The sequence below is a fragment of the Hordeum vulgare genome, chromosome 6H, assembly GCF_904849725.1.
Source record: "Hordeum vulgare subsp. vulgare chromosome 6H, MorexV3_pseudomolecules_assembly, whole genome shotgun sequence".
In the NCBI taxonomy this organism is placed as follows: domain Eukaryota; kingdom Viridiplantae; phylum Streptophyta; class Magnoliopsida; order Poales; family Poaceae; genus Hordeum; species Hordeum vulgare.
This window is the reverse complement of record NC_058523.1, coordinates 364,374,249-364,387,002: the sequence shown is the minus strand read 5'-3', so window position 1 is coordinate 364,387,002 and position 12,754 is coordinate 364,374,249.

The following is a 12,754-nucleotide window of genomic DNA, read 5'->3' as shown; positions in this document are numbered from 1 at the left end:
TTACTCATACTATTCATATTTTTATATATCTCAAAAGGACTAAATAAAATCACATATGTATTCTATAGCTAACTCATATGCATCCCTACATTAAAATCCTTGGGAGATTCATACACGGTGTTAAGCATGAATAAGACACTACAAATCCAACTGCTCAACTAATTTATCCATGGTCTAAGGTATTGCACCTTTGTGCTAATGAAACACATAATATACCGATCCAAGAACTTGTTTACTTCCTATGAATCCACTCTAGGGGTTCATCAATCTCATCAATCATTATATGACCCATTACTCCTACAAATCCATTATCGGTGGTGTTCTCCATGGTTTTCTAGAATTCCTTTAATGTACAAATCAATGAAAGGACCATTTTCATAGTATATACATTAATTCCCATCATGATTGTCTAGTAAACTCCATCATCAAGTGCATATATATCCTTTAGCTGACTTTGACAGCAATCCAATACACCTAGCTTATCATCCACCAAGAAACATGGTATTATAATCAAGATCATCGAACTAAATCATTTACTCCAAACCATGTAGACTTACTTAACACCAACACTTTATTATGTTTACCTATTAAATCAAATCCCATGTCCTATGAAAATTCCTACTTACTCATCTAAGTCATCTTTGCAACATCACCGATCCACAACCAGTAATAATTAAAGTCAACTATCATACCACAAAGAATTTTGACTTGTGACCCCACTTGTTGTACTAAATCCAATTACTGAAGCACTATAGGAATCAGCTTCTTTGGTGTGTGCCATAGCGGACGGCAAAGGACCATCCCACGGACGGCAAATCTCTTTGCCGCCGCCGGCGGACGACAAAATTTTCGCCGTAGCTAGCGTCGGTAAAGACCTTCTTTGCCGTCTGCTGGCTTGTAGTGGACGACAAAGATCTTTGCCATCGCTCTGCCATGACCAGTAGACGACAAAGGGGCCTTTGCCGTCTGCTGGGGGTCTTGGCCATCTACCGTTGGTGGGGCTTTGTCGTCTGTCCTATGGGGGGCTTTGCCGTCTACCTGCGAGGGTTTTTTTGCCGTATGCTGGTTGCGAGGCTTTCTTGTCTGCCTTGGGGCGGCCTTTGACGTCTTCCTTGGGGGGCCTTTGCTGTCTACCGATGGGGGGGGGGGCTTTGCCTCCTGGGGTGGCATTTTCCGTCTGTTTTATGGCCTTTGCCGTCAACTAGGTTCAGGAGCTGATGCCAAAGTGACCATATAGGCCAGCTGCACTGCTCCGAGGTTGCACATGTCTGAGCCACGTTGCACCTTTGCAGTTAGCTAGCACACGACAAAATGCCTCTATTGCAATTTTTAAATCAGTTTTTTGTTATTCCCTTCATTTTCAAATCACATATATCATATATATAGTTCCATGCACTAATATAGGCCATGTATTCCAACAAGTACTATGTAATATCCAACACAAGAGAATTATTAAACAAGGGAACACATATATAGGCTATTAAAAGAACCAATACACATAGTTTCGCACTATTCGTCCATGGCTGGCTTCACATTGTTCATAAATACAAATTAAAACAAAAACTTAACACTAGAAGTCCATCAATGCCATCTTGAGTGAAGTGAATCAAATCTGCAAAACGAGAATAAGGAAGTTAGAAGAAGAAGAAGAAGAAGAAGAAGAAGAAGAAGACTGGAAGAAGAAGAAGAAGAAGAATATAGAGTAGGAAAATAATAAGAAGGAAGGAAGAGGAAGCTCATTTATCTTCTTATATTCTTTATTTTCGTCCACTTTCCTCTTCTATTCTTTATTTTTCTTCTTATGGCATTTTTGAGCTTATTATGTTAGCTGGAACATAAGCTAAAAAGTATATGACATTTATGAGGTAACCAAGTTTCTTATATTATTTTTGACATAACTAAGCTAATTATGTCATAAATGAACTAAATAAGCTAATTATGTCATTTTGGAGGATAATTAGCTAATGAGAAGAAGAAGAAGAGGAAGAAGAAGAAGATGAGGAAGAAGAAGAGGAAGAAAGAGAAGATGATGATGAAGAAGAAGAAGAAGAAGAAGAAGAAGAAGAATGAGAAGAAGAAGAAGAAGAAGGAGACGGAGAAGCAGAAAGCGGAGTAGAACAAGAAGGAGAAGAAGCAGAAGAAGAAGAAGAACAAGAAGAACAAGAAGAACAAGAAGAAGAACAAGAAGAAGAAGAAGGAGAAGGAGAAGGAGAAGAAGAAGTATAAGAAGGAGAAGAAGGAGTAGGAGGACGAGGAGAAGGAGAAGAAGAAGGACGAGAAGAAGAAGAAAAAGGAGAAGAAGAAGGAGGAGAAGGAGAAGAAGAAGCAGGAGAAGAAGAAGAAGAAGAAGGAGAAGATGGTTGCAAAACTTGTCTTATTTTGACTTTATTATGTCATTCTGGAGGAATATAAGCTAAGTATATGACATTTATGAGCTAACAAAGGTTCTTGTGCTATTTTTTATCTAACTAAGCTAATTATGTCATAAATGAACTTAGTAAGCTAATTATGTATTTTCGGAGGATAATTAGATAAGAAGAAGAAGAGGAAGAAGAAGAAGAAGAAGAAGAAGAAGAAGGATAAGGAGAAGAAGAAGGAGGAGAAGAAGAAGAAAAAGGAGAAGAAGGAGGAGAAGGAGAAGAAGAAGGATGAGAAGAAGAAGAAGAAGAAGGAGAAGGACAAGGACAAGATGGTTACAATACTTGTCTTATTTTTACTTTATTATTTCATACTGGAGGAATATAAGCTAATATATGACAATTATGAGCTAACAAAGGTTCTTGTGCTATTTTTGGTCAAACTAAGTTAATTATGTCATAAATGAATTAGTAAGCTAATTATGTAATTTCAGAGGATAATTAGCTAAAAAGAAGAAGAGGAGGAAGAAGAAAACGGAGAATAATATGAAGAAGACGGAGAAGAGGAAGAAGAAGGAGAAGAAGAAGGAGAATAATAAGAAGAAGGAGAAGAGGAAGAAGAAGGAGAAGAAGAAGAAGAAGAAGAAGAAGAAGAAGAGAATAAGAAGGAGAAGAAGAAGAAGGAGAAGAAGAAGAAGGAGAAGAAGGAGAAGGAGAAGTAGAAGGAGAAGGAGAAGAATAAGAAGGACAAGAAGAAGGAGAAAGAGAAAAAAAAAGAAGAAGGAGAAGGAGAAGAAGGAGGAGGAGGAGAATAAGAAGAAGAAGAAGAAGAAGAAGAAGAAAGAGAAGAAGAAGAAGAAGAAGAAGAAGAAGAAGAAGAAGAAGAAGAAGAAGAAGAAGAAGAAGAAGAAGAAGGAGAAGAAGAAGAAGATGGAGGAGAAGGAGAAGAACAAGGAGAAGAAAAAGAAGGAGGAGGAGGATAACAGGAAGAAATAGGAGAAGGATAACGAGAAGAAGAACGAGAAGATGATTACAATACTTATGTTATTTTGATATTATTATGTCATTTTGGAGGAAGATAAGCTAAGTATATGACATTTATGAGCTAAGCAAGGTTCTCAGCCTATTTTTGACCTAACTAAGATAATTGTGTCCTAAATGAATTAAATAAAACAATTATGTCATTTTGGAGGATAATTAGCTCAGTATGTCTTTCTTGGGGAAAATAAGATAAGTATGTGGCATAATAGGGCTAACTAGCATCTACGAAGATAATTATGCATTTGTTAACTAGAACATTATAGAATTCTTACCGTCATCGTCATCAAGGATGTGAATCGTCGGGGTTGATCCGGGAGGGGTCACCTAGAAGAGGTTGTCGTGGAGAAGGATTGTGCGATGTTGCTCGGGAGTTATTCTACACCAAATATGTTTTGCAATGTCTTATTAGCATGATAACACAAAAATGTTAATACTACTAACTAATGACCATTGAAATGAAACTCATCGTTACAACCAGAGAAATGTATGGTTCGGTGGAGGGGTCTGACCGTACTTCTCGGACATAGACTGCACATTTTGTTTTGAATAGTCAGTCCTATTAGTTAGTAATGAAATGTACATTGCATGGATGATTTGGCTAATGTGAAGAACAAACTTACCACAAGGAGCTCATACATGGCTCGGTAAGCCGGCTCATTTCGTTCCCTCTCCTCATCCAACAACCGAGATGTATTCTCCTCCACGGCCTGAGTCATCTCCGCTGGCACGAGGTCCCTCTCTCTCTCTCTCTCTCTCTCTCTCTCTCTCTCTGAAGAGCAGCCTGCATCACCACTCCTCGTTAGGATTGTAATCATCCATGGCCACACACACAATGTAATGGATTAAAGTTTTCTCAGAAAGTATAACTAACCTCGATGGAGAGATCGATTGGGTGTGGACCAGGCCTTATCACAGGATAGGAGCTCGTCTAGCATGCCTTGATCTCCAAGAGAGTGAGAGGACAATGTATCAGCCCATCTTCGATGGGTATCGAGCCATGGGGCCTCCCGCCACCAGATATCATCACCAATTCTGGATCCAAAGGTTCCTGGCTCGGGTTAAAGTCCTCCCCTTTCCTCACCTTCCCCTCCTCCTTGTATCTCACGATCTTGTTGTGGGAGGAGATGTTGGTCAACTTCTATGGATGGTCAAGGTCAGATTAAGAGAATGCCTTGGCCTTGTTGTAGGAGGCATAGGCCATACCATAGAGGTCGTACACATCGGGCACCTCTGTGTTATTGTGATGCGCCTAAAATAGAGAACAAATTATTAGTAATAGGCTCAAGCTAGCATGAAGAATGAATTGCATTAATCATGAAGGAAACCACATACCCAATTCCTTCCAAAATGAAACAAGTTGGCGCTGCCATGATGGTGTGGCAAACGAACCTTTTGGGCATGCCAGTCCTTTGCATTGTCGTGGACAGCTCGCCATTGACATGTGCACCACTCATCCTCCAATGCCTCCCAACAATCCATTTTATCCGCACACCATATCGGGGGCACCTATATGTTAGTGAAGAGAAATTTGAGCGCTATGCCTATGAATCAAATAAAAAAACTAAGTACAAGGCCTAAAAAATAGGCAATTACCTTCATGTACTACTCCTTGTTCAGAAACTTTCTGCGGCACTCCACCTTGTCCTTCTTAATACTATGCGATGCGTAGTAGTCTCGAACAACCTGTGCCCGAGCCTTGTGTTGTAAGTTCTGTAATAGCCACTTGCACTTGGCCTCGGTAACTTTGGTCGCTGCCTGCTCATATCCCTCCTCACCCCTATAGAAGGTCTGCAATCAAACAAGACAACACTGATTAGTACAATAACTAGCTATATTGTTAATTTCTGATGGTGTAAAAGGAGAAATTACCGAAAGGCTGTTGATCACCATATCGGCCCTCCTGTGGCACAAGACACCATCGATCATTTCCTCTAGCGAATGTTGGGCACCCTTCTAGTGCTCTCGGGTAAATCCTAGTGTAGGAACTTCACCCTCACTAGGCAACATGACAAACCCTGGGAAATGTTGCCCGCAAAGCACATGAAGGATGGTGTTTGGCTTGCGGATTCCAAGGGGGTGAGCCCAACCCCTGCAGTATGACAAGGTGAACGCATTAGATATTTTAAGAAAGTTGAAGCAAAAAGGTGAAAAACAATAAATGCACTTACTTCTCCCCTTCAGGCCTAATCACCTGCCTCTGCTTGCAAGTCACCTACACGGCCGGGAGATGTGTACTACCACACTGGTACACGATGACTCCCTCAACAACCTCGCCCTCATTATCAGTATACTCATTCCCGCCACCATCACCATGGCCACCTGACGCCTCGGTCCTATTTGGTCAGGTACCCCATCCGGACGTTTCCTCGTTGGCCGAAGCTTCTAGGGTGGAAGTCTCCTGGGACGTAGCCCCTCATACAGGAGTCTCATCAGTCGAATCCTCTGGAACTAGAGTCTCATGGGGCGAAGGACCGTCGACCCAAGGCTCCTGGTATGGAGTTCCTATAGCATCCACCTCAAACGGGTCCACCCTAGAAGTCATGTTCTCAGGTGAATGAGCTGGGGGTGGTGGCGAGGACGGCGTAGAAGTCCTCCTAACTGTCCTGCTCCCACGTCATGTACCCTTCATCTTCTTCCCTACCCGACATCTTCTCCCAATGAGAAATGAGGCCGATGAAGAAGCACCCACGAGTGTCCCTAGACTGTCTACCAACACTCTACGAATGGATACGGGTGGAATCGAAAGACCCCTCCCACAGGCTGCCGATGAAGAAGTACCCGCGGAGCAATCTAGACCCGCGCCCACCACCTTTCAACACCTGTCATGACAAAGAGTAAAAGAAATTAGTACAACATAAAAAAATTGAATAGCTAACATGAATAATAATATGTACATATATAATTTAAGTTGGGATGCATACAAACTAATAATAGTCTAGATCATCTATATATGCTCCAGGATCAAAAAATGCATCATCATCATCACTATCACACGTGTCCTCATGAATGACATGCTCATTGGGTTCAGCGGCATCAACATGTGGAAGTCCTTTCTATAATTGGTCAAGTATTGATAGGTCAACCACAGCAGTAACCTCTTATAGTTCCGGCTCTGCTGGTTCACGCACAGGGGTGAAATCCAATTCACTGTGGGATTCATTGTCACTGTCTACTTCCATGTTTTGGTGTGGAGTAGAGTGGTTCTTGAAACGTTTCTTGGAGTAATTCTCTATCATATGTGTCTTTGCCGTCAAGTGGGCCTCCCCCCATGCATCCATAACATCTGGTTGACTGCCGGTCCAGTGGGACACTCCCAGTGCTCTTTGTCGTCTACCTTTAGTCTCTTCGTCGTCAGTTGGCAGACGACAAAGATCTCACTAAAGACAAACAAAATATTTGCCATCAGTGAGCTCTTTGCCGTCTAGTTTTTGTCAGCTGACAGCAAAGAGCCTCTTTGTCGTCTGCCAGGAGACGAAAGAGAACACGCGGATCGCAAAGTACCAGATTCCAATAGTGGAGGTATATGTAAGTTAAGCTACTTTATCAACTTGTTCCATCAAGTTCACCAATCCTCATGAAAATATTGTAATCCACCAAAAGAGGGCTTAGATATATCCTCAAGATACTTATTATAGTCTTAACAAATCATTTGTCTCCTAGTCATATATCCTCAAATAATTCCCCCTATGGCATCACAGTTTCAGGTGCTGGCTTAAGGATGAAATGTGTGTGTTCACTACGATCAGTAGTTCCATAATGAACCAAGTGCTAAGCAGGGGGGTCATTGGAGCTTAACTAGTTCTCTTCCAAACTCTTGATTTAAGCATATGGTTAAGGGTTCGAGCGGGGTAAATCGTGAGGTTTTGGATAGTCTAGGAGAGGATTCCAAATCTTGAGGGAAAAGCTTATCTTCACTGAGTTGAACTTGGTCGCGATAGGTTGTCACAAAAAGTATTTAGTGATAGTTGAGCTTGGTCCTTGGTGTATCTTGTCTTGCTGGTCTTCAGTTGTCGAGAAAGTTGAAAGAGCAAAGTAGCATAGAAGGGAGTGCCTAAGGGGGTGGCATAAACCAAGTGCAATGAAATAAGTGCCTAAAAGGAAAACACAACATTAAGATAATATTGGTGATATAGCGACGTCCTTGTTGCCTAGGTAAAAAGTGTGACTCATATCAAAGCACAAACAAGCAAAACCAAGCAACACACAGCATGATTCCATTTGAACCGTCACATGGAATTGTCTTGGCACAGGGGGTACATGACTCATCCTATCCTAGGGGTTCTCGAACTCAGTAGTCGTGCTTCACTAGTAGGAGAAAGCCTACTAGTAGCACTAGATTTACCCCTACCAGGAGCACTGATGACAGCGCTACTGCTAACGCGCTACAACTAAGTATATAGGAGTAGCGATTTTCGAGGCAGCGCTACTCGCAAGTACAATTAGTAGTAGCACTTTGCGAGCTAGCGATACTACTAACTATATGTAGCTGCTCTATAAAAAGCACTGCCGATAACCAATGCTGCTACTAAACCCCAACTAGCGCCACTACTAAGGTTTCCTGATTTCACATTTTTATTCGTCATCTATGTATTTGTGCACGCTCTATACAGTAGTTTCATCATATCATAGTAAACATACATTATTATGATCATATCATACACATACAATAGTCTCGTCATACCATCATCATAATCATCATCATTATCCAACACAAATATCATCACATGTCAAAAATAGCGATACACAAGTTATGGCACACCGACAAGTTTCATCATCCCTATCTAAACCATGATGTATAAGAGAAGAGCGATCTACATGAGGAAGAGCACGACTATGTAGTACTTCTTGAGGCATCAGTTTTGCTCCCTCTCTTGACGTAGCATCCACCTCAAGTAACTTTTTTCCGCTTCGGCCTGCCCTTAAACCCTCTGTGGCTATCCCCGGGTACCTTTCCACCTTGGCCTGAGTGTCTGGTTAGTGGTCGTACACTCCTGGAACCCTCCCAATGAATATGACATAGCTGTCCTTCGACATCTCCGATCTATGTACCTGCATTGTAAATTCATGAATTGAACGATCATATGCAACATAATGTACTTGAGAAACACAAAGGGGCATAGTTAGCAAAATATAAGCAACCTATAGTCAACATAAATAACGAAGTTCCTCATACACAAGCTAATTAACTAGAGCGATGTATACGCTAGTTCATAGAAATCCGGTAGTACTAATTATAAACACACATTGTCATCGTCAATCACTCCTCCATGTTGGCACCCCAATCTTCATAGTTAGGGATGAATGACCCGAGCTTCTTCAAAGGATTCAGGTCCAGACGTTGCGTGTGTAGCAGTTCTCAGAAATTCTCCTGCCTCATTAGCCCATGGAAGAACATCCTTGTTTGTTCGACGAACTCCTTCATGATCACTTGGGCAAGTTCACACTATATGTGATAAAACTCAGATCGGATTCATTGATCCGCTGTCCTTCCTATGCTTGTGGCACAACTGACAATCTCGGCATCATAGGAATTAGCTGACATGCGAAACTGTTGTCTATCCCTTCTGTTCTCGATCATGTGATGCTTGAGGTAGAATACATCAGCCTTACTACCGTTCGGTTGCAAGATGCACCATAAGTCGCTCTTATGGCCAAAATATGGCGCTTGATTCATCTACTTTTTCACCTGGATATATTCACCACTAAGGTTGAAGGTTAAAATAGCACTATCGAGAACACTCTTTATGTGTGTGTAATCCTTCTTCTTGATGATCTTCGTTGAGTCCATGTACACATCATGGGAGTATTGTGGGTACACATAGATGAGGACGCCCCCACCCCCGCTGTGCAAAATAGGTACACCTCAATTTAGCCTCAATGCTTGCAAAGGAATGATCAAAACTTATGAAAGGATATCCGCGGGTGACTTACGTGGGATGATAAGGCAGGAGAGTCAATTCCTTGTCCTTATTAGCGATCATGAAATTGCAATTGTACTTGCTCGCATAGTCATGGTGCTCTTTGCAGACTGGCAAGAAGCTCTCGTGCATATAGTATGGGTCCGTGACACAGATATATTGTATGTTCTCGCGTCTGATGATGTAGTTGATATACAACGCCTACAGGAGGATGAATAAAAATCCAGCTTGGTCATGTGGAACATGTCGTACATGTAGCCAAATTGCAGGATGAACTTATCCGTGGGCCATCTATCGATGTATGACATCACACCCGGAGCTTGAGCCACGTAAAGCGGGTATCCTCGGTTTTCTGTGCTGAGAAGTCTACTCTCTATGGCCAACACATCATCATGAAGTCTCCTTAGATCATTGTTCAGTATGTTCTCTAGCACTTTCTAAGGTAGGATAGGGTTACTGGCGACATGGAAACGATCCGCACCTACTACATGTATTCTATCTACCTCTCGAGGCTTTCCAGCCGGCTAGCTGTTTGAAGCAGCTCTGTCACCATTAGAGCCTTTCTTCTTTAGTCTCCTCCTTTGATTCTTGGCGGGTGGTGGTAGTGAGCCCACCATACCTTCCCTAACCACCACCCCTAGCATCGTTGGGCTAATTACCAGCGGATGACCCGTGTCTTGTTCTTGCTGGGTATAGGAGGCATATGGAGGCGTATCCTGCGAGGATCACATGAAGAGAGACTTTTTGCAATCAGTCGTAGGACGTTGCGGCTCCGGCAATTCAGGCATTATCAAGTCATCTCCATGCTCACAGTCTGAGTCATACTCCCGAGCATCGTCATACTATGACATTCAGACACACCATCACACTATGGTCTTCCAGGTGGCATGAGTTGTGAAACAATTTTCACATTGTCTTAAATGTTTACCAAACTCGGAACTCGGATATATATTTGCCCACATGATCACATCATAGATATATTATCCTCTTGTCACGATGATCTTCAACTTCACTCTGAATGTGCTTTGAAATTTTTAGTATTTCAAACTTTGTGATTCATCAAGAAAATACACGTGTATCTACTCAAATCATCAGTGAAGTAAGAACATAACGATATCCATTGCATGCCGTAATACTCATTGGACTGCATACATCAAAATGTATTATTTCCAACAAGTCACTTGCTCGTTCCGTCTCACGGAAAATGAGGCCTTCAGTCATCTTCCCCATGTGGCATGATTTGCATGTCTCAAGTGATTCAAAATCAAGTGAGTATAAACAATCCATACACATGGAGTTTCTTCATGCGTTTATACCAATAGGCATGGTTTGTGTGTCTCTAACAATTAGAAAATAAGCGAGTCCAAAGATCCATCAGCATCGAACTTCTTTATGTGTTTTATACCAATATGACTCATGCGGCAGTGCCACAAGTAAGTGGTACTATCATTACTACTTTGTATCTTTTGGCATCAATATTATGAACATGTATATCACTATGATCCAGATTCAATAAACCATTCATTTTAGGTGCAAGACCATTGAAGGTATTATTCAAGTAAATGGAGTAACGATTATTCTCTTTAAATGAATAACCGTATGCAATAAACACAATATAATCATGTCTATGCTCAACGCAAACACCAAATAAAAATTATTTAGGTTCAACACTAATCCCGATGGTAGAGGGAGCATGCGATGTTTGATCACATCAACCTTGGAATTGCTTCCAACACACATTGTTACCTCACTCTTGCTAGTATCCGTTTATTCCATAGTTATAATGTTGAGTTACTTGCACTTAGCAACTGAACAGGTATCTAATACCCAAGTGCTACTAGGAGTACTAGCAAGGTACACATCAATTTCACGTATATGGAATATACTTTCGTCGACTTTGCCAGCCTTCTTATCCACCAACTACCATGGGTAGTTCCGCTTTAGTGACCATTCCCCTCATCACAAAAGCACTGAGTCTCGGGTTTGGAGTAAACCTTGGGTCTCTTTACTACAGCGGCAACAGGTTTTCCACTCTTGAAGTATCCCTTCTTGCCCTTGCCCTTCTTGAAACTAGTGGTTTTACTAACCATCAACAATTGATGCTCCTACTTGATTTCTACTTTCGCGGCGTGAAATATCGCAAATAACTCAATGATCATCTTGTGTATCCCTGATATGCTATCGTTCATCACGAAGCTCGAGTAGCTTGGTGGCAGTGACTTTGGAGAACTATGTCTATCACTATCTTACCTGGAAGATCAACTCCCACTCAATTCAAGCAATTGTGGTACTCAGAAAATCTAAGCAAATGCTCAATGATTGAGCTTTTCTCCCTTACTTTGTAGACAAAGAATCTTGTTGGAGGTATCATACCTCTCAACACGGGCATGAGCCTGAAATCCAAATCTCACCTCTTGGAACATCTTATATGTCTCGTGATGTTCAATAACGTGTTGGGCACCTCAATTCTAAGTTGTTAAGCATTACGCATTGAACTATCACATAGTCATAAAAAACATGTATGTCTGATGTTCGCGACATCCATAGACGACACTCGATGGGTAGCTGCTACCTCTTGAGCTTGCGTTGGTTTTCCCTTGAAGAGGAAAGGGTGATGCAGCGAAGTAGATAAGTATTTCCCTCAGTTTGTTGAGAACCATGGCATCAATCCACTAGGAGGAACAAGCGAGACTCACATTGTAGTACCTACACAAATAATCGACCAACTTGCACCCAACACTATAAATGGGTTGTCAATCCCTTCACAATTATTTGCAAGGATGAGATCTAATAGAGATAGGTATAAAATGTTGATAGATCTGAAAGTAAAACTAAAGTAAAGAAATTGCAGCAAATTATTTTTGGTATTTTTGGTTTACAGATCTGAAAATAAGATATGGAAAATAGACCCGGGGGCCATAGGTTTCACTAGAGGCATCTTCATAAAGGAAAATAATACGGTGGGTGAACAAATTACTATCGTGGAATTGATAGAAAGCAAATATTTATGCGGATATCCAAGGAAATGATTATGAATATAGGCATCACGTTCGTATCAAGTAGACCGAAACAATTCTGCATGTACTACTATTAGTCCGCACATCGACCGATTCCTGCGTGCATCAAGAGTATTAAGTTCATGAAGAACAGAGTAACGCATTAAGTAAGATGACATAATGTAGAGGGATAAACTCAAGCAATATGATGAAACCCCCATCTTTTTACCCTTGATGGCAACAATACAATACGTGCCTCACTACCCCTACCGTCACTGGGTGACGACACCACAAGATTGAACCCAAAACTAAGCACTTCTCCCATTGCAAGAATTACCAATCTAGTTGGCCAAACCAAACAAATAATTCGAAGAGACTTGCAAAGATATGAAATCATGCATATAAGAATTCAGAGGAGACTCAAATAATATTCATGGATAAT